The sequence below is a fragment of the Dreissena polymorpha genome, chromosome 10 (genome assembly GCF_020536995.1).
Source record: "Dreissena polymorpha isolate Duluth1 chromosome 10, UMN_Dpol_1.0, whole genome shotgun sequence".
NCBI lineage: Eukaryota > Metazoa > Mollusca > Bivalvia > Myida > Dreissenidae > Dreissena > Dreissena polymorpha.
Window position 1 is genome coordinate 59,802,356 of NC_068364.1, and position 18,917 is coordinate 59,821,272.

The 18,917-nt window shown below is 39.5% G+C and overlaps 1 protein-coding gene across 17 annotated transcripts in view; it reads left to right on the forward strand.

The window, feature by feature from the left end:
• LOC127846924 (tensin-1-like) overlaps nt 1-17,598 on the forward strand; it is a 363,784-nt gene extending 346,186 nt beyond the window's left edge. For 10 of the 17 annotated variants that reach the window (XM_052378347.1, XM_052378349.1, XM_052378348.1 and 7 more), the window contains 2 exons: nt 14,106-14,393; nt 17,405-17,598. The gene's annotated coding sequence lies outside the window, so the exon portion shown is untranslated. The remainder of the gene's footprint in view (nt 1-14,105; nt 14,394-17,404) is intronic. The other 7 variants (XM_052378338.1, XM_052378337.1, XM_052378340.1 and 4 more) reach the window with 1 other exon arrangement.
• The last annotated feature ends 1,319 nt before the right edge of the window (nt 17,599-18,917 follow it).

The window sequence follows — 18,917 nt, forward strand, 5'->3', positions numbered from 1 at the left end:
CACGGCGTGTAAAATGATAATCTATTGTTTCGCAAAGTTCGTTTTAAGTCGCGTTGTGTAATTTTTTTATTTGACTTAAATGTCCCAGATTCGTAGATTATTCAGCAGTTTGCATAATAAGGCAACAAGTCTTTTTGTAGCATATAACAACTTTTATTCTTGATTAAATATTGTATTGTATTCTTCTTTAAGAAATTGAGACAAGAAATAATCAGTTAAGAAAGAAACAAGATACTCCAACACAAAATATAATCCGTCCTGAAAAAACAAATGTCCAAATGTCCGTCTCTCTTGCATTATTCCGTGAAGCCAGAAATTGGGATATTCACTTGTGCTTATTCAAAACCGCTTGGCTTGAATGGCTCGAATAGAGGCCTCAGCACGGTCCGTTTTATACAAAAATGGTGACCTTGGTGCTGACCTACTTGTTTTAGGGAGTAAACAGCGTTATCCATCACTTTGACACAAACTCATAACCATAAAAAAAATAACTATAAACGGGATATAACAATGTCCATCACTTTTTGGTCGTTAAATTATTTCTTACTATATAAAGTCGCCAAAGTCGTTGTTGTTGTTGTTGTAGTTACCGCTGAAAGAAAATGTGTTAATGTCGTCTGCTTTCCTAGCGTGTCGATGAATGGTTATTGCTGTCTATCGTGGCGTCCCACTGTAAAGCGAAATGTTACACTGCCTCCGGTCGCATCGTCCCACTGTAAAGCGAAAATGTTACTGCTTCTTGTCGTCTGCTGCTGTCACACGGCTCCAAAAATAGATATGCTGTTGCCTGCAAACTTTTAAATATCCTGATCACGGCACCAAAAATGAATATCTTATGTGGCACTTTGTGACTATATTGCGTCACGGCGTGTAAAATGAAAATCTATTGTTTCGCAAAGTTCGTTTTAAGTCGCGTTGTGTAATTTTTTTATTTGACTTAAATGTCCCAGATTCGTAGATTATTCAGCAGTTTGCATAATAAGGCAACAAGTCTTTTTGTAGCATATAACAACTTTTATTCTTGATTAAATATTGTATTGTATTCTTCTTTAAGAAATTGAGACAAGAAAAAATCAGTTAAGAAAGAAACAAGATACTCCAACACAAAATATAATCCGTCCAGAAAAAACAAATGTCCAAATGTCCGTCTCTCTTGCATTATCCCGTGAAGCCAGAAATTGGGATATTCACTTGTGCTTATTCAAAACCGCTTGGCTTGAATGGCTCGAATTAGAGGCCTCAACACGGTCCGTTTTATACAAAAATGGTGACCTTGGTGCTGACCTACTTGTTTTAGGGAGTAAACAGCGTTATCCATCACTTTGACACAAAGTCATAACCATAAAAAAATATAACTATAAACGGGATATAACAATGTCCATCACTTTTTAGGTCGTTAAATTATTTCTTACTATATAGGCTTATTTAACCTGTTTATATAAGCTGTTTACATAAGCAGTTCGTGTATAATTAATATTTTATTGACCGCAAGATATGGTCGAATGTGCGTCAGTTCTGTCCCAAATGTATTTCCCCCGTGACAATGCATCTCATGTTACTAAAATAGTGATGACCATATAGAAATAGTGTTACAATCCGTCATGCAAATTAAAGAGCGTACTCCCGAATGGAAGGATTAATAATTTTTGTCTCGTGCTGCAAGTATCTCCCCGATGACATTACTGGTGGAAAAATTCACGAGGACTGTAAATGTAGTAAAGACCTCATGAAGTGTTATGTTATAAGCTGTATGCTTGCCTTTGGCTATATCGTACTCCCTGTATTCGAAATTGGTTTCATATTTTGTGAACCGATATTCTAGTAAACGAAGTGTAAAATGTTGTTGTTTTTTACGTAATTTTTATTTGAAATACACACTATGTTTACGACTTATATGTTACAATGTACATCAATCATTCGAATACCTTTATGAATGCAGAATCAAAGACAATTTGAAAAGAGTAATAATAAGTATCCATGAGTAATACTTTTGACATTCAAAGCATCGTGTATGGCGATATTGAGATACCAGTAAGGTAAATGTTCAATACATTCAATAAAAATCTTTAACCCACTATTGCAAATGCAGACCACCAGACCATCCTAAAACATAAATAAAATTCTGGATGTAAATACGGAGAGTAAGATGTTAATTAAATATATTTTACATGCAGATCATAAGTGTATCATGGATTGATTGACTGAACGAGCAGCAACTACAGAGAAACGTTTACCTGCTTAAATATAGATTATCCCTCTTTGAGCAGTGTCGCAGGTAACACAAGAGGTTATACAACATATTCAACTTTTTCAAAATATGTCTCATTGCCATATGACATTAGCATAGGGAAAGTCCATTTTGAACATTATAATATCATGAATATGTTGTTCTTCCACACTACATGCATGAACATGACAATAAAACAGTATTTGTCATGGACACACATGCACACAAACAATAGAACATGAGGAAATAATGAACATTATTACAAGTTGCATGTTGGTTTATATATTCTCATAATGAGAGTGATATTTTAAACTAATTCACTGGGTGCTTGTCGATCAAAAGTTAAAATTGCTAGTTGAATTCAATTCACGGCTTCCTGTTGATGGCGTTCAATAAATAGTGAAATTATACCTATAAACTCACTGTCAATATTTATTTATGTTTGCATTGTTCGTGCGTTTAATTGCGAATTATTTGTTACATAGGCTGGACAACACAGAACCAGAGGCAGGACAACACGGCACTAGAGGCTGGACAACACATCACCTGAGGCTGGACAACATAGCGCAACAGAGACTGGACAACAACACAGCACCAGAAGCTGAACAACACAGCACCAGCGGCTGGACATCACACCTCCAGAGGCTGGACATCACAGCACCAGAGGCTGGACAACACAGCATCAGAGGCTGGACAACACGGCACCAGAGGCTGAACAACACAGCACCAGAGGCTGGACAACACAGAACCATAGGCTGAACAACACAGCACCAGAGGCTGGACAACACAGCACCAGAGGCTTGCGTTTAATTGCGAATTATTTGTTACAATTTGAATAGAGCAATAATAAGTATCCATGAGTAATACTATTGACATTCAAAGAACCGTGTTTTATCAATTTCACCAGTAGATACCAGGCAATCCATAATGCTCAACCTCTTTCCATAAAATCAAATAAATTATTATTATTATTATAATTATTATTGTTGTTGTTGATTGTGTTGTTATATGACGGGCAGCAACTTCTGTGCCGTTTAAGTATGTTTAAATCCTATTTGACAGGAACAGTTTTTCGCAGCGCATATTCATAGAAAACAGTTTCTAAACACCACCGAATCAATTTAAAAGACTGATACCGATACTGATGTACATTATACTGATGCCGATATTATATTTGCTGGAACAGCTTTCAACTGCTTAACAAAAAACAACAACAGACAATTGTATTGCACTGACCGTAAATATCCGCTTGTTTACCGGAAATAGACGTTTCTGTAATTGTCCTAATGCTTCCTTCAACGTCATTTCACGCTTATATTGTTGCTTTCATTTCAACATCATCCAGCTTTTTCTCATTTCTAAGTTCCATAGCAGCGCCTTCCATGCGCATACAATGCGATAATGCCGGCATTCTCTCGGTTGTCAATGGAGTAAATGCATTCAATTTGTGCGTTTGTTTCGTAAATATCTCGCATTTACCCGATTGGGTACGTCTTTGTTAGTTCCAATTGACGACACAGATGATTTGATTGTTTAGAGATTTCTGTTAGGAACGTTGTGTTTACGAAATTAATGTTACAGAAACCATTGTAAAGAAAGCAACAAGCACGCAAGTGGCAGACTGTTTGGCTGAAACACGTAATGGATGGATCAGATTAAACGCCAACGTAGTATAAAGGTTTCATAAATACACTGAACAAATCAAAACGTATCATACCGATGCTGTTCACTTTTTTTTATACGATAATTCTCACATGCGTCTATGTAAATGCATAGATTACATTCGAGTACGTTTCTTTTCATAGTTTGTCATTTAAACAATCATGATATGCTTTAAGCAAACTTTATTTCCATCGTGTACGTTTGAAAAACAAGTTAATTCTAAGTACCGAAAATTACGATACAAAATTGTACCTAGTGGACTCTTTTCTTGTGTTGTATTCGTGCTCACCAAAAATAATATGGAAAAAAATATGTTTTGTCCACAAAACAGTTACGTTTTACATATTTGTATAAGTTAGAAATATTTAACACGCAATGAACCATACTAATGCACAATTTTACACTTGTCATGCCATGTGATCTATTAATGACCTCCACGTTTTTCTCTGGTCTGCATAACTAACACTTTAATTTTCAGCACAACAGTTCAAGTATGTACTAAGAGCAGATGATGTCAATACTGACGATTGCACATTCGTTATATGTATTAACAAACAGTCTTTGCAAAAGTTGTAAAGTTTTAAACGTTATCAGCCATATTCTGAATAAAGCAATTATTTGCTTCACAAGAGCGTTAAATGAATAAAAAAAACTTCCAAAGACGGTATTTGATTTGATCGTTTTATGGGTGCCTTTCTGAATGTTAATGGTGTTTTATTATTCATATTATTCTAACAGCATCATCATTTGAAGGACTGACAAAACATTTATGATCGTTAGGTGTCCCTGGGATCATATATTGTTTTATTGGTTTCTTATTTATTGCTGGGATGCTATATTCGTGTCGATAATTACGACAGTTAATGTTGACAATTGCTCTTTGTAAGTTTACTAATTTGAATTGAAGAGTTTATCACATGAAGGCAAAACTGTCAAACATAATGTAAAATATTGTAAACGCTGCACAATGATACGGCAACCGTCTTATGATTCAAAATTCCGTATCGGTTAATGTAATATGTTAAATGTACGTGGTTCTACTACAATATCGAATATGAAACGTATATATTATGATCTAATTTGTCTTTGTTACAATGTTCACCTTCTGGAACGGATGTTAGCTATTAACTAGATGATGCCAATATGTTTCCGTGATCCTCGGGAAGCTGATATAGAGCCAATTAAGATTTGTATGGTGTGTATAAAATGTTACATGTTTCATCGTCTAGCATGTTATGTGATTAGAAAAATATTGTACAAATAGCAACTTAAATTTTCAATCATGATACTTGCCATAAAAGCGCGAGTTTAGTGAAATACATATAGTGATTACTTTAATAAAAGAACACGTACTTTGAATATCGACACTGACAAAATAAGAGCGAAATGGTACTTTGCCTAAGCTAAGTGTTTATGTAAACATGCTATGTTTGTAGATTGTCATTTATGATACCGGAATGTAACTTTAATAAAAACGTTACATTTACATACATTATGTTGATCTATAATAAAAAAAGAACTCGAAAAGTAATACACATTTATTGTACATTATTTTATTTCATAACAAAATGTTCACCATGTTTTATGAATTTATCTTTGTACAAAGACACAAATATGCGTACAATTCAACAACGAATAGGTCAAACATATAGGGAAAAAGTTCCTTCAATAAGAACATAATATCTTTAGAATCACTACCATTATGACAAAAGTTGCGTCCACAAGTATTGTTTCCATACAGTTACATAGGATCAATAAAAAACATATAGCACCAGAAGCTGGCCAACACAGCACCAGAGGCTGAAAAACACAGCACCAGAGGCTGGACAACACAGCACCAGAGGCTGGACAACACAGCACCAGAGGCTGGACAACACAGCACCAGAGGCTGGACAACACAGCTCCAGAAACTGAACAACACGGCACCAGAGGCTGAACAACACAGCACCAGAGGCTGGACAACACAGCACCAGAGGCTGGACAACACAGCACCAGAGGCTGAAAAAAACAGCACCAGAGGCTGGACAACATAGCATCAGAGGCTTGACAACATAGCACCAGAGGCTGGACATCACATCACCAGAGGCTGGACAACATAGCACCAGAGGTTGGACAACATAGCTTCAGAGGCTGGACATCCCATCACGAGAGGCTGGACAACATAGCACCAGAGGCTTGACGACACAGCACCAGAGGCTGGACAACACAGCACCAGAGGCTGGACAACACAGCATCAAAGGCTGGACAACACATCAACAGAGGCTGAAAAACACAGCACCAGAGGCTGGACAACACAGCACCAGAGGCTGGACAACAAAGCACCAGAGGCTGGACAACACAGCACCAGAGGCTGGACAACACAGCACCAGAGGCTGAAAAACACAGCACCAGAGGCTGAACAACATAGCACCAGAGGCTGAACAACACAGCACCAGAGGCTGGACAACACAGCACCAGAGGCTGGACAACATAGCACTAGAGGCTGAACAACACAGCACCAGAGGCTGGACAACACAGCACCAGAGGCTGGACAACACAGCACCAGAGGCTGAAAAAAATCACCAGAGGCTGAACAACACAGCACCAGAGGCTGAACAACACAGGACTAGAGGATGGACAACACAGCACCAGAGGCTGAACAACACAGCACCAGAGGCTGGACAACACAGCAACAGAGGATGGACAACACAGCACCAGAGTCTGAAAAACATAGCACCATAGGCTGAACAACACAGCACCAGAGGCTGAACAATACGGGACCAGAGGCTTGACAACACAACACCAGTGGCTGGACATCACAGCACCAGAGGCTGGACAACACAGCATCAGATGCTGGACAACACGGCGCAAGAGGCTGGACAACACACCAACAGAGTCTGGACAACACGGCACCAGAGGCTGGACAACACATCACCTGAGGCTGGACAACTCGGCACCAGAGGTTGGACAACACAGCCCCAGAGGCTGGACAACACAGCACCAGAGGTTGGACAACACAGGACCAAAGGCTGGACAACACAGCATCAGAGGCTGGACAACACAGCACCAGAGGCTGTACATCACAGCACCAGAGGCTGGACAACACAGCACCAGAGGTTGGACAACACAAGACCAGAGGCTGGACAACACAGAACCAGAGGCAGGACAACACGGCACTAGAGGCTGGACAACACATCACCTGAGGCTGGACAACATAGCGCAACAGAGACTGGACAACAACACAGCACCAGAAGCTGAACAACACAGCACCAGCGGCTGGACATCACACCTCCAGAGGCTGGACATCACAGCACCAGAGGCTGGACAACACAGCATCAGAGGCTGGACAACACGGCACCAGAGGATGGACAACACAGCACCAGAGTCTGAAAAACATAGCACCATAGGCTGAACAACACAGCACCAGAGGCTGAACAATACGGGACCAGAGGCTTGACAACACAACACCAGTGGCTGGACATCACAGCACCAGAGGCTGGACAACACAGCATCAGATGCTGGACAACACGGCGCAAGAGGCTGGACAACACACCAACAGAGTCTGGACAACACGGCACCAGAGGCTGGACAACACATCACCTGAGGCTGGACAACATAGCGCAACAGAGACTGGACAACAACACAGCACCAGAAGCTGAACAACACAGCACCAGCGGCTGGACATCACACCTCCAGAGGCTGGACATCACAGCACCAGAGGCTGGACAACACAGCATCAGAGGCTGGACAACACGGCACCAGAGGATGGACAACACAGCACCAGAGTCTGAAAAACATAGCACCATAGGCTGAACAACACAGCACCAGAGGCTGAACAATACGGGACCAGAGGCTTGACAACACAACACCAGTGGCTGGACATCACAGCACCAGAGGCTGGACAACACAGCATCAGATGCTGGACAACACGGCGCAAGAGGCTGGACAACACACCAACAGAGTCTGGACAACACGGCACCAGAGGCTGGACAACACATCACCTGAGGCTGGACAACTCGGCACCAGAGGTTGGACAACACAGCCCCAGAGGCTGGACAACACAGCACCAGAGGTTGGACAACACAGGACCAAAGGCTGGACAACACAGCATCAGAGGCTGGACAACACAGCACCAGAGGCTGTACATCACAGCACCAGAGGCTGGACAACACATCACCAGAGGTTGGACAACACAAGACCAGAGGCTGGACAACACAGAACCAGAGGCAGGACAACACGGCACTAGAGGCTGGACAACACATCACCTGAGGCTGGACAACATAGCGCAACAGAGACTGGACAACAACACAGCACCAGAAGCTGAACAACACAGCCCCAGCGGCTGGACATCACACCTCCAGAGGCTGGACGTCACAGCACCAGAGGCTGGACAACACAGCATCAGAGGCTGGACAACACGGCACCAGAGGCTGAACAACACAGCACCAGAGGCTGGACAACACAGAACCATAGGCTGAACAACACAGCACCAGAGGCTGGACAACACAGCACCAGAGGCTTGGCAACACAGCACCAGAGGCTGAAAAAACAGTACCAGAGGCTGAACAACACAGCACCAGAGGCTGAACAACACAGGACTAGAGGATGGACAACACAGCACCAGATGCTGAACAACACAGCACCAGAGGCTGGACATCACAGCAACAGAGGATGGACAACAAAGCACCAGAGTCTGAAAAACATAGCACCATAGGCTGAACAACACAGCACCAGAGGCTGAACAATACGGGACCAGAGGCTGGACAACACAACACCAGTGGCTGGACATCACAGCACCAGAGGCTGGACAACACAGCATCAGATGCTGGACAACACGGCGCAAGAGGCTGGACACCGCGGCACCAGAAGCTGGAAAACACGGCACCAGAGGCTGGACAACACACCAACAGAGTCTGGACATCACGGCACCAGAGGCTGGACAACTCATCACCTGAGGCTGGACAACTCGGCACCAGAGGCTGGACAACACAGCCCCAGAGGCTGGACAACACAGCACCAGAGGTTGGACAACACAGGACCAGAGGTTGGACAACACAGCACCAGAAGCTGAACAACACAGGACCAGAGGCTTGACAACACAGCATCAGAGGCTGGACAACACAGTACCAGAGGCTGTACATCACAGCACCAGAGGCTGGACAACACAGCACCAGAGGTTGGACAACACAGGACCAGGGGCTGGACAACACGGCACTAGAGGCTGGACAACACATCACCTGAGACTGGACAACATAGCGCACCAGAGACTGGACAACACAGCACCAGAGGCTGAACAATACAGCACCAGAGGCTGGACATCACACCTCCAGAGGCTGGACATCACAGCACCAGAGGCTGGACAACACAGCATCAGAGGCTGGACAACACGGCACCAAAGGCTGGACAACACAGCACCTGAGGCTGGACACCACGGCACCAGAGGCTGGACAACACGGCACCGGAGGCTGGACAACACAGCACCAGAGGCTTGACAACACAGCCCCAGATGCTGGACAACACATTACCTGAGGCTGGACAACACGGAACCAGAGGCTGGACAACACAGCCCCAGATGCTGGACAGCACAGCACCAGAGGTTGGACAACACAGCACTAGAGGCTGGACAACACAGCATCAAAGGCTGGAGCACACATCACCAGAGGCTGGACAACACAGCACCAGAAGCTTGACAACACAGCACCTGAGGCTGGACAACACAGCACCACAGGCTGGACAACACAGCACCAGAGGCTGGAAAACACAGCACCAGAGGCTGGACAACACATCACCAGAGGCGGGATGGAGTGATAGACTCTGAAGCACAGATCGAAATCACGTTTAAAGAAGAAAGCCATGTGTGGATAATTGCATATTCCCATCGTTGTTGGCCCCTAATAAATAAGCTGTCATCGGCTTTAGGGGGTCGTATGAATAAACATGTTTATTTAACAATTGACAGTTGCAAACTGGTAACTTATTTCAGAGGATACCCTAATTGCCAATAATGTCTTAATAAACAATTAACAACGTCAAACAAAGACGATCAGGTGATACAGACTTGTCAAGTAGCACTTGTAATTGGCACGTGTTTATTTAGCAATTGACAGTTTCAAACAGAGAATTGTTTTTTGCTGTCGTTTTAAGCATGTTGGCATCGTGTCGCCGCTTACTTACATAAACTAGTATGGCCAATTTATATGACATTTAACGATGTCGCGCGCAGACAATTAGGTGATACAAACTTTTCAAGAATAATTACGGACAATATAACGTCTTACGCCCCAAAAAATAACAAAATTCAAATTAAAAATAATAGACAACAAAATCAATAACGATAAATTTTATTACAAGTAAATCGGTAACTGAACATAGCGTTCCGATAACGGGCCAATACAGACTTAAGAGAAAAACTGACATGTGTCCAACTTGTCTAGCATAAGCCCAGTAAACTCGATATTTTGGAAAAAAAAATCGTTTAATTTCACCAGTATGTCACTTATAAGACGCGACTCCAACTGTAACCTATCAATTTGAGTCTAAAAAATGCGTCTTAAAAGCGAAAGTATACGGTATTATGTTGTACCTGTTTATGCAGCTGTTTATCCGCAGATGCTTGCTTTCGATTGTCTTTCTTTCTGTATCTATTGTATTGTATGATTTGTTGTGAAATTAACAGTGAGTTGATTTGATACATTTGTTTTAACTGTTGTTGTTATTATGTTGTTGTTGTTATAGTTTCAGTTGTATTTGAACAAGTATTTAGTTCACCCAACTGTTGTTTTTCGATTTCTGTTGATTTTTTTTCTGTTGATTTTAAGTTAGGAAATGAATTTAATTCTTTATAAACAAAAAAAAATCATGACAATATATCAAAGTCTAACAACTTGATAAACGGATGATATTGGTAGACCTTTATAAGTTAATTATACTCCACCGTAGGCGGATGGATATTGTTTTGGCATTGTCCGTCCGTCTTTCCGTCCTTCCGTCAGTCCGTCTGGGACTTTTGTGTCCGGAGCCATATCTTTGACGTGCTTTGGTGGATTTCATTAATACTTTGTATGAGTATAGATATGGATAAGAGGATGATGCACACCAAATGGCATTGTACACCATCTGATAATAACGGAGTAATGGCCCTTTGTATCTTCAAAAAATGCTTTTTTAGTGTCAAATATAACACTTTTGTGCCCAGGAGCAGTATTGGCGGGGGATATCAATTCAATGAATTTGCTTGTTCCTCTTCAAATAGATTCCAATATACACTTTCTCACTAGTAAATTCAACATATAGATCTAGATCCACACGTATTACATTAACAGGAACTTCCCCTGTTAGACATTCAGAAATTATTAACACATGGTTTTCCATTCTTTGTATTTGTGTGTATTTGTTTTTTTTCACAGATAAGAATTTTTTTATTTTTGTTTCATTAAGTTGGAATTTATCATCAATTTGTCCTGATACAAAATCAATGATGTTATATTAGTTGTAAAAATAACATACTTGAATTCAATAGTAAATAGCTTTTTTTGCACAAACATTTTTTGAACAAAATTTTGTATGACCATGATATTGTTTTACCTCTATTTATTTTGGAAAAAAAACATTTTGAAACAAACCATAAAACCCAGATTTTCTTTCAAGAAAAGTCTGCAATAAATCGTTTTTCAGTAAATATTTGAAGATAATACAAATTATTTAGATATGCACATGAAAGGCACTAGTAAAGCTTAAGATATGTGTGCTTTTATGCTGATGTGAAACTGCAGTCAATAGTTACATTTGTTGTGAAGATTTAATGTTGTAGCTTATTTTATGATTTACGCAATTTTCAGCATATGCCACATTTTAGCCGGGACAAGATTATGACTTTTATTAGATATTACCTCAATATACGTGGATGAAATTATATGCGCATAATCAGTAACAATGATATTATATGACCCACATCATGCCAAAAAAGGTTTTATGGCATATGCACCCATAAAAGCTTCAGCTAAGTCTGCTCAGCTGCGAGGGCTGGTCAGTCGCTACTCTTTACACTGCAAGGTCATGCAAGGTTTTGTAGTCTCAGTAACCCTTTCAGCCCTGAAACCGAATTTTAAAGGCCTTTACAAAAATCGAAGAAAATGCTAATTTTAGAAATTCAGCAGACGACATTTTAGAAGACGACAAATTTCCCAGCATGCAAAGGGTTAGTGGACAGGCTAGCTAACAACCAGACTGCGTGGATGAGCAGGCTGCATGCTCTGGAGCTGTGCTGACCGCATATGTCTTAAGACCCATTTCTGCATGAAGCGGCTCATGCAATCAGCATGTTTTATGTACACAATTATTTGTTCATGAAAAAAACATTTCATTTAAATATAATGATCAAGGTTGCATACTTATATCAGATTGAATGGATTCTCAGAATTCAGGTTGTACAGTTTTGGAAATTTAAGAATATTCATTGAACAAACATAATTAAGTGAAACAATGATTACGACCAATGTTCATATTAAGGAAACCTTTGTCTTATGTATAAATAAGTCTAATTTGTGATTTAAATCAATGAAAAATATGGCATATATTAATATAGAAGCTGTATTTTCATGTTCTACCGACAATCCATGGCATGTTAACATGTTAAAATAACAATCCACTAGAAAACAGCTTGTTTAGTGATGCATTTTGCTCCAGTATTTTGTGCTTCAAATGTTTTCATTGTTTTTGTAACACCCCTTCCTTCTTTGTTTGCGTAGCTGATGAAGATTTTTCTGTTGTTTTGCAGCGACCAGTCCCTTCCCCTTGACGCCAAGGACACTTTATACCAACGCATCAGGTAGAAAGGCTTTCTATGCTTTTATTTGGTTATTTGTTTCCTTTAATTTTCTTCAGTATATTTAGTTAGTTTCCTTGTTCCTTAGACGTTCGGTGGTTGGTGTCTCATTTGTTTATCACTTTTGTCTTCCATGCACAAACACACAGTACAGTTTTCTACCAGACAAGAAGTTTTCGAGTATTAAAATCATCCTGATTACCAGTATACGTAATATGAGCGATGTCATGCCAAAATAGGCCGTAGGACATTCCCTCAGTCTGGTTTTGGGCTACAATCTTGGGATATGTCCTTAGACCTTTTAACGCACAATGCAAGTCATATCTGAATCATTCTGATATTTCTGAGTTTAACATTGTCTTCGCACATGTATATATTTCCCATAGTTACATGATTTCTTTCTTTTTTATGTTTGCAATACTAAGAACTATGTACTTTTACAGTTATAAATATTTATGACATATAATCATCATCATATAAAATTTGAACATGAAAATAAAGTATTTTTCCCTTAGTCTGGTAGAAAACATGACATGTTAACTTAAAACATAACAGGTAAATATAGTTTCTAATGCAATGGGTTTGGGTAGAAATAAGGCATGGTTATGATTAATAAGTCAGTAATGAATTTAGGCACTCTAGCGCTAAACCACTTTCTGTGCGTACAATAATTTTTTTAAGCCATACCATTCAGTGAATTGATAACTATCTTGTTTTCGAAATATGTTTGATAACAATTAATTAAACTTAATTAAACAGATTAACAGATTTACAAGAAATATTTCCATGCCAAAATGTTATTTTCTTTGGTTCGTATGTTCCAAGTGGATAAAGAAACATCAATTAATAGGAACCTTGACCTTACATTACAACATATTCATGTGTCTGAACTCCTTATTTTAAAGGAACACAATGTAGCCAGGTGTGAAAGTGGTTTAGTTCGTGAATGGTGAATGTTTTGCACTAAGGATCACGGTACATGTCTATGCATGTTGTGTTTTTCTATTGCATCACCTTGCCATGATTTACTGCATTAACCTGAAACACAAAAAATGTTACCTCCCTTATGTATGTGTGCTGCCATTTTCCCAATAGCATTTTTCTGGTTTGAAGTTTTCACTTTTCTGTTATTTTTCTTTTGCTATACATGCAGATCTGCAGAAACGTTTTTGTTTTTTTTATCCATTTTGTGAGTGATATTATGTAAAATAAGATAGGATTGCCTGTTTTGTAACTTTATCTTTCAAACTTATAATTGTATGTCTCTTAAAAAAGCTCCTCCATGTATTTGTCCCATTTTGTGATCAGCTAAGCTAGAGAACAAAAAATGTCCTCTCACAAAAACTTATTCAGGTTCATATCCAAGCATTTGCAAGTAAGCTTGACATTTTTTGTGTGCTTTATTTGCTGAAGTGAAATCATCAAACGCCCCCAGCTATCAACGCCTGCCCCAGACCTTTTCCTACGGGTCTTCTGGCCTGGCCCAAGGTCAAGGTCATATGGGCTCTACAACTTACAGCCAATCTGTGTCAGGCTTGTACGGAGCCCCTGGTATTTACAACTCACAGCAGTCTCTGAACAGTGTTTTCGAACACGAGGAACCGAGAGATTACAATTCGATAGTTTCTTGTCAGCTTATGCGTAGTGTGAATGACCCAACGTATGCTTCGATAAATGACACAGATGTGAGGGATGTTAAAGGTACCTGCGCACAGTCACGTATAGTGTAGACATCGCTTCGTGTAGCTCATCATTTGTTCTCATTATTGTTCATGGTCGTAGGTGACATTCAAGGTTTGTGTTTGATTTGCATGTAAAACTGTAAAATCATTATTATTAGTGGGACTTTGATTTTCGCTGTTTTCGTGGGTTTACCCATCAACGAATTTAAGACAAACGTATTGGAAAATGTCAGATTCAAATTCCTCTTTTTTTCCAAAATCAGAAATCTTCAAATGTATGTGTCCATGAAAAAGTGATTTTTTTTTGGGGTGTGGGAATCACAAAATTAAATGCCAAGAAATACAAATGATTTTACAGTATTCTTGGTTTTGCATGCTGCACGTGTGAGATGCTTAAACAACAAATGACTAACTGCACTTATGTTTGTAGTGAATCTGGTATATGTCAGAGTTATCATTGTTTTCATTTGTGTTCTCATTACATTTATATCATTGTTATTTTTTGTTCCTAATATTTAGTTATATTGTGTGTTGATTTGGTTGAAGTTATTTTTTAAGCTTCAGTAATTGAAGTTTTGTTTGTGTGGGTTTATTTTGTTTCGTTTTCTTTGAATGTCAGTATTTTTAGCTCACCTGAGCACAGCGTGCTCATGGTGAGCTATTGTGATCGCCTTTTGTCCGTCGTGCGTCGTGCGTCGTCAACATTTACCTTGTTAACACTCTAAAGGTCACTTTTATTGTCCAATCGTCATGAAAATTGGTTAGAAGATGTGTCTCAATAATATCTTGGACGAGTTTGAAAATGGTTCCAGTTGGTTGAAGAACATGGCTGCCAGGGGGCGTGGCAGTTTTCCTTATATGGCTATAGTTAAACCTTTTTAACACAATAGAAGTCACATTTTTAGTCCAATCTTCATGAAACTTTGTCAGAACATGTGGCGCAATAATATCTTTGACAAATTCAAAAATGGTTCCGGTTGGTTGAAAAACATGGCCGCCAGGGTGCATGGCAGTTTTTGCCTAATATGGCTATAGTAAAACCTTGTTAACACTTTAGAAGTCACATTTTTAGTGCCAATCTTCATGAAACTTGGTCAAAACATGTATCCCTATAATATCTTGGACGAGTTAGAAAATGGTTCCAGTTGAATGAAAAACATGGCCGCCATGGGGCAGGGCAGTTTTCCATACATGGCTTTACTCTATGGTAAAACCTTGTTAACACTCTAGAAGTCACATTTGTGGTCCAATGCTCATGAAACTTGATCAGAATATATCAACTAATAATATCTAGGCTAAGTTCAAAAATGGTTGAGATCCGTTAAAAAACATGGCCGCAAGGGAGCGTGGCATTTTTCCTTAAATGGCTATTTACTACAAAACCTTGTTAACACTCTAGAAGTCACATTTATTATCCAATCTTTATGAAACTTGATCAGAACATTTGTTCTAACAATAGCTAGAGTGAGTTTGAAAATGGTTATGGTTCGTTGAAAAACATGGCCGCCAGGGGGGGGGGGCAGTTGTCCTTATATGGCTTTAGTGAAAACTTGTTGACACTATATTAGCCACATTTATTGGCCAATCTTCATGAAACTTGGTCAGAACATTTGTCCCAATGAAATTTTGCCAGAGATTGAAGCTGGGTCATATGAGATCAACAACTTGGTCACAAGGTCAAATATAAAAAACATGTTAAAAGTCACTTTTTTGGTCCAAAATAATCTTCTTGAATCAGCTTGCATTTTTTTCAGAATAGTCTAGTTCCTTTGGCTTTCAGGTGAGCGCCTTGGGGCCTGAATGGCCCTCTTGCCGTTATAATTTGGTTGATAAAGTAACACACAAACACAGCTTATTGATCATGTGTTGTTTACAGTAAACTATACCATGTGCAAAATTACAAGACTTGGGTGCATAAACTGGTCATAAAGATGCATTTTCCCCATAGAGTGATGCATATTTATTGTATTTATTTAAAAGAGTATGAAAAGTAAAAGCAACATTCATCGACAAATACACATAATGTCCTTCATCATCGTGTGTTTGTGGTGTTATTTTATGACAACAATTGTTGTGACATTGACTGTGTGGTTTGTTAAGTCACTGTTAATTAATTAATTTGTCATCATTTCTTCAAAAATGTTTGAATTTTTATGCCCCCACTTGTTTAAAGGCATTAAGACTTGCACATGTCTGTCCCGAAAATTGTGTTTTGCAGTCGTCTTTAATTGATTGGATTGATTGGGCTCAAACTTTCACTTTCTTTGGACAGTCAATCAGAGAGAGAGAGGAACTTTGGTCGAGACGAGTTTTGGCAGAATTGTGGCCCTTTGTTTGTTTTTCCACATTATAATGTATAGTATAATACATAGATGCCTTAAGTTTGTGATTTCAACTCCTCTCTAACTTATGGGTGGATCTTGCTGAAACATTTACAGTTGATTATCTAAAATAGTGTATGGTCATACTGATAGGAATAGTGACTAGTTTGGGCTAAATTATGGCCCTTTATCTTTTTGATTACTGCAAAATATTTGTGGATTAATGTCCAAACAATGTATTGTGGGGAGAAGTCAGAACTTTGACACATTTTTAGTTTGGGTTTGCAGCAAATCTGTTCTTGATTTATTAAATCATTTCATTAATTAGAAGTAACATTTTTTACATGATCCTTATTGTAACAACCAATATTTTATCATAAATAGATACATTATAACAGTATCATGTATTTGTTACTAACGTTACCAAAAATATAACATACAACTATAGGCATATATTGACCTTTTAGTCAGTTTTGAGTGGTAATATAAACAATTTAATCATGTTTTATACATGACAGAGTGACAAAGTGTACAGTGACTGATCATCAAATTTCTGAGTGAACTTTTTTCATAATTGAATTAATAGTATGGCGGATCTTTCTTGAGAATTTCTAATTAGTACATAGTATATCTATGTTTTCTGTACAGTTATGTCCCCAAACATTTCAAATTCCTTTTTAAATTATTTCCTCACCCACCCATATTTCAGGAGGAAGCCATGTGATCAGCCCGACTGGTACCCTGCAGTCAGAAAGGATGCAATATCAGACCCAGCAGTATCAGCAGAACCAGCAATACCAGACTGGGAACCAGCAATACCAGACTGGCACACTGCATCACAGCTCTCAGCAGATTATAACTCCTGGGTACCAGACAGGCACCTTGCCTCTCCAGCCAAGCTTTAACCAGGTATGTACATGGAACCAGACAATGAAGAATCATTATAATTAGTTTACCCAGCCACACTGCTGAAAGCAGATCATAACTTCTGGGTACCAGACAGGCACCTTGCCTCTCCAGCAAGGCTTTAACCAGGTATTTACTGGGAACCAGGCAATATCACGGAATTCAAATTAGAGGTATCAGACTAGAGCACTACTTTTCTTAAATGAACACAATTAAACCTGATCCAAGTTTAGCCTTTGAAAGTTCAAACTTCTCACCAGCTATCTAATAATATATAAAATTCTTAAAATAACTACAACCAATAATTTCAAATTAGGGCAGTTGTTGGTACACACTTTTCTCATCTTGGCAAACCAAGTTCAATGTCGGTTCCGGGGGCCCATAGCTTGGTTAGTGGTTACCAAACCGGACATTGTATCTACCCTCTGGTTAGTCCAGTTTCCCTCAACAGCAGTCCAAAATAAGGTGCCTTTCATTAAAACTCTAAAATATTAAAAATGCAGCTATATTCAAACATTTGCCCCAACTTTCTTGAGTTTAGTAAGTTAATTAGGTAGGAGTTCTGGCACACAATCAGGATTCTCTCAAAATACGGCATCAGGCAGTGAAAGACCTCATAAACTTTGGAGTAAACAGTTGCATCTGTGACAAAACTGTAGTTCTAACAACAACTTACTTTCCATTTGGGAGAAGTAAGTATCTGTAATTATCTTGGGTATCATGTAAGTGTAACATTTTCATAACCCAGTTAAAGTTATTCCCATTCAAACATGATCATACTATTAATGTTGTATTAACTTCCATGTATTAATAATGTTTATTTGTTTGAAATAACTAAGTATAATCTAAAGTGGTGAACATCTTCATCAGCAGCAGAAGTACCAGCAGCAACAGCGCAAGCAGGTCAGTTCCTCCAGCTACCAAACCCAGCAGTACAGCACCAGCTCCAACTCCCACAACTCCCATCAGGCCCGCGACGGCAGCCTGCATGTTGACACTAACCCCAGAATGCTTATGACACTATCTGCACGATCACCCTTGGAGTCTTCCCCTGGAAGGTGCGTACAATTGCATATGTCATGTTCTGAGAAAACTGGGTTTAATTCATGTGCGTAAAGTGTCGTCCCAGATTAGGATGTGCAGTCCGCACAGGCTAATCAGGGGCGACACTTTCCGCTTTTATGGTATTTTTAGTTTGAAGGAAGTCCCTTCTTACCGAAAATCAAGTTAAAGCAGAAAGTGTCGTCCCTGGGACAGGTTTAAGCAGAAAGTGTCGTCACTGGGACGACACTTTACGCACATGAATTAAGCCCAGT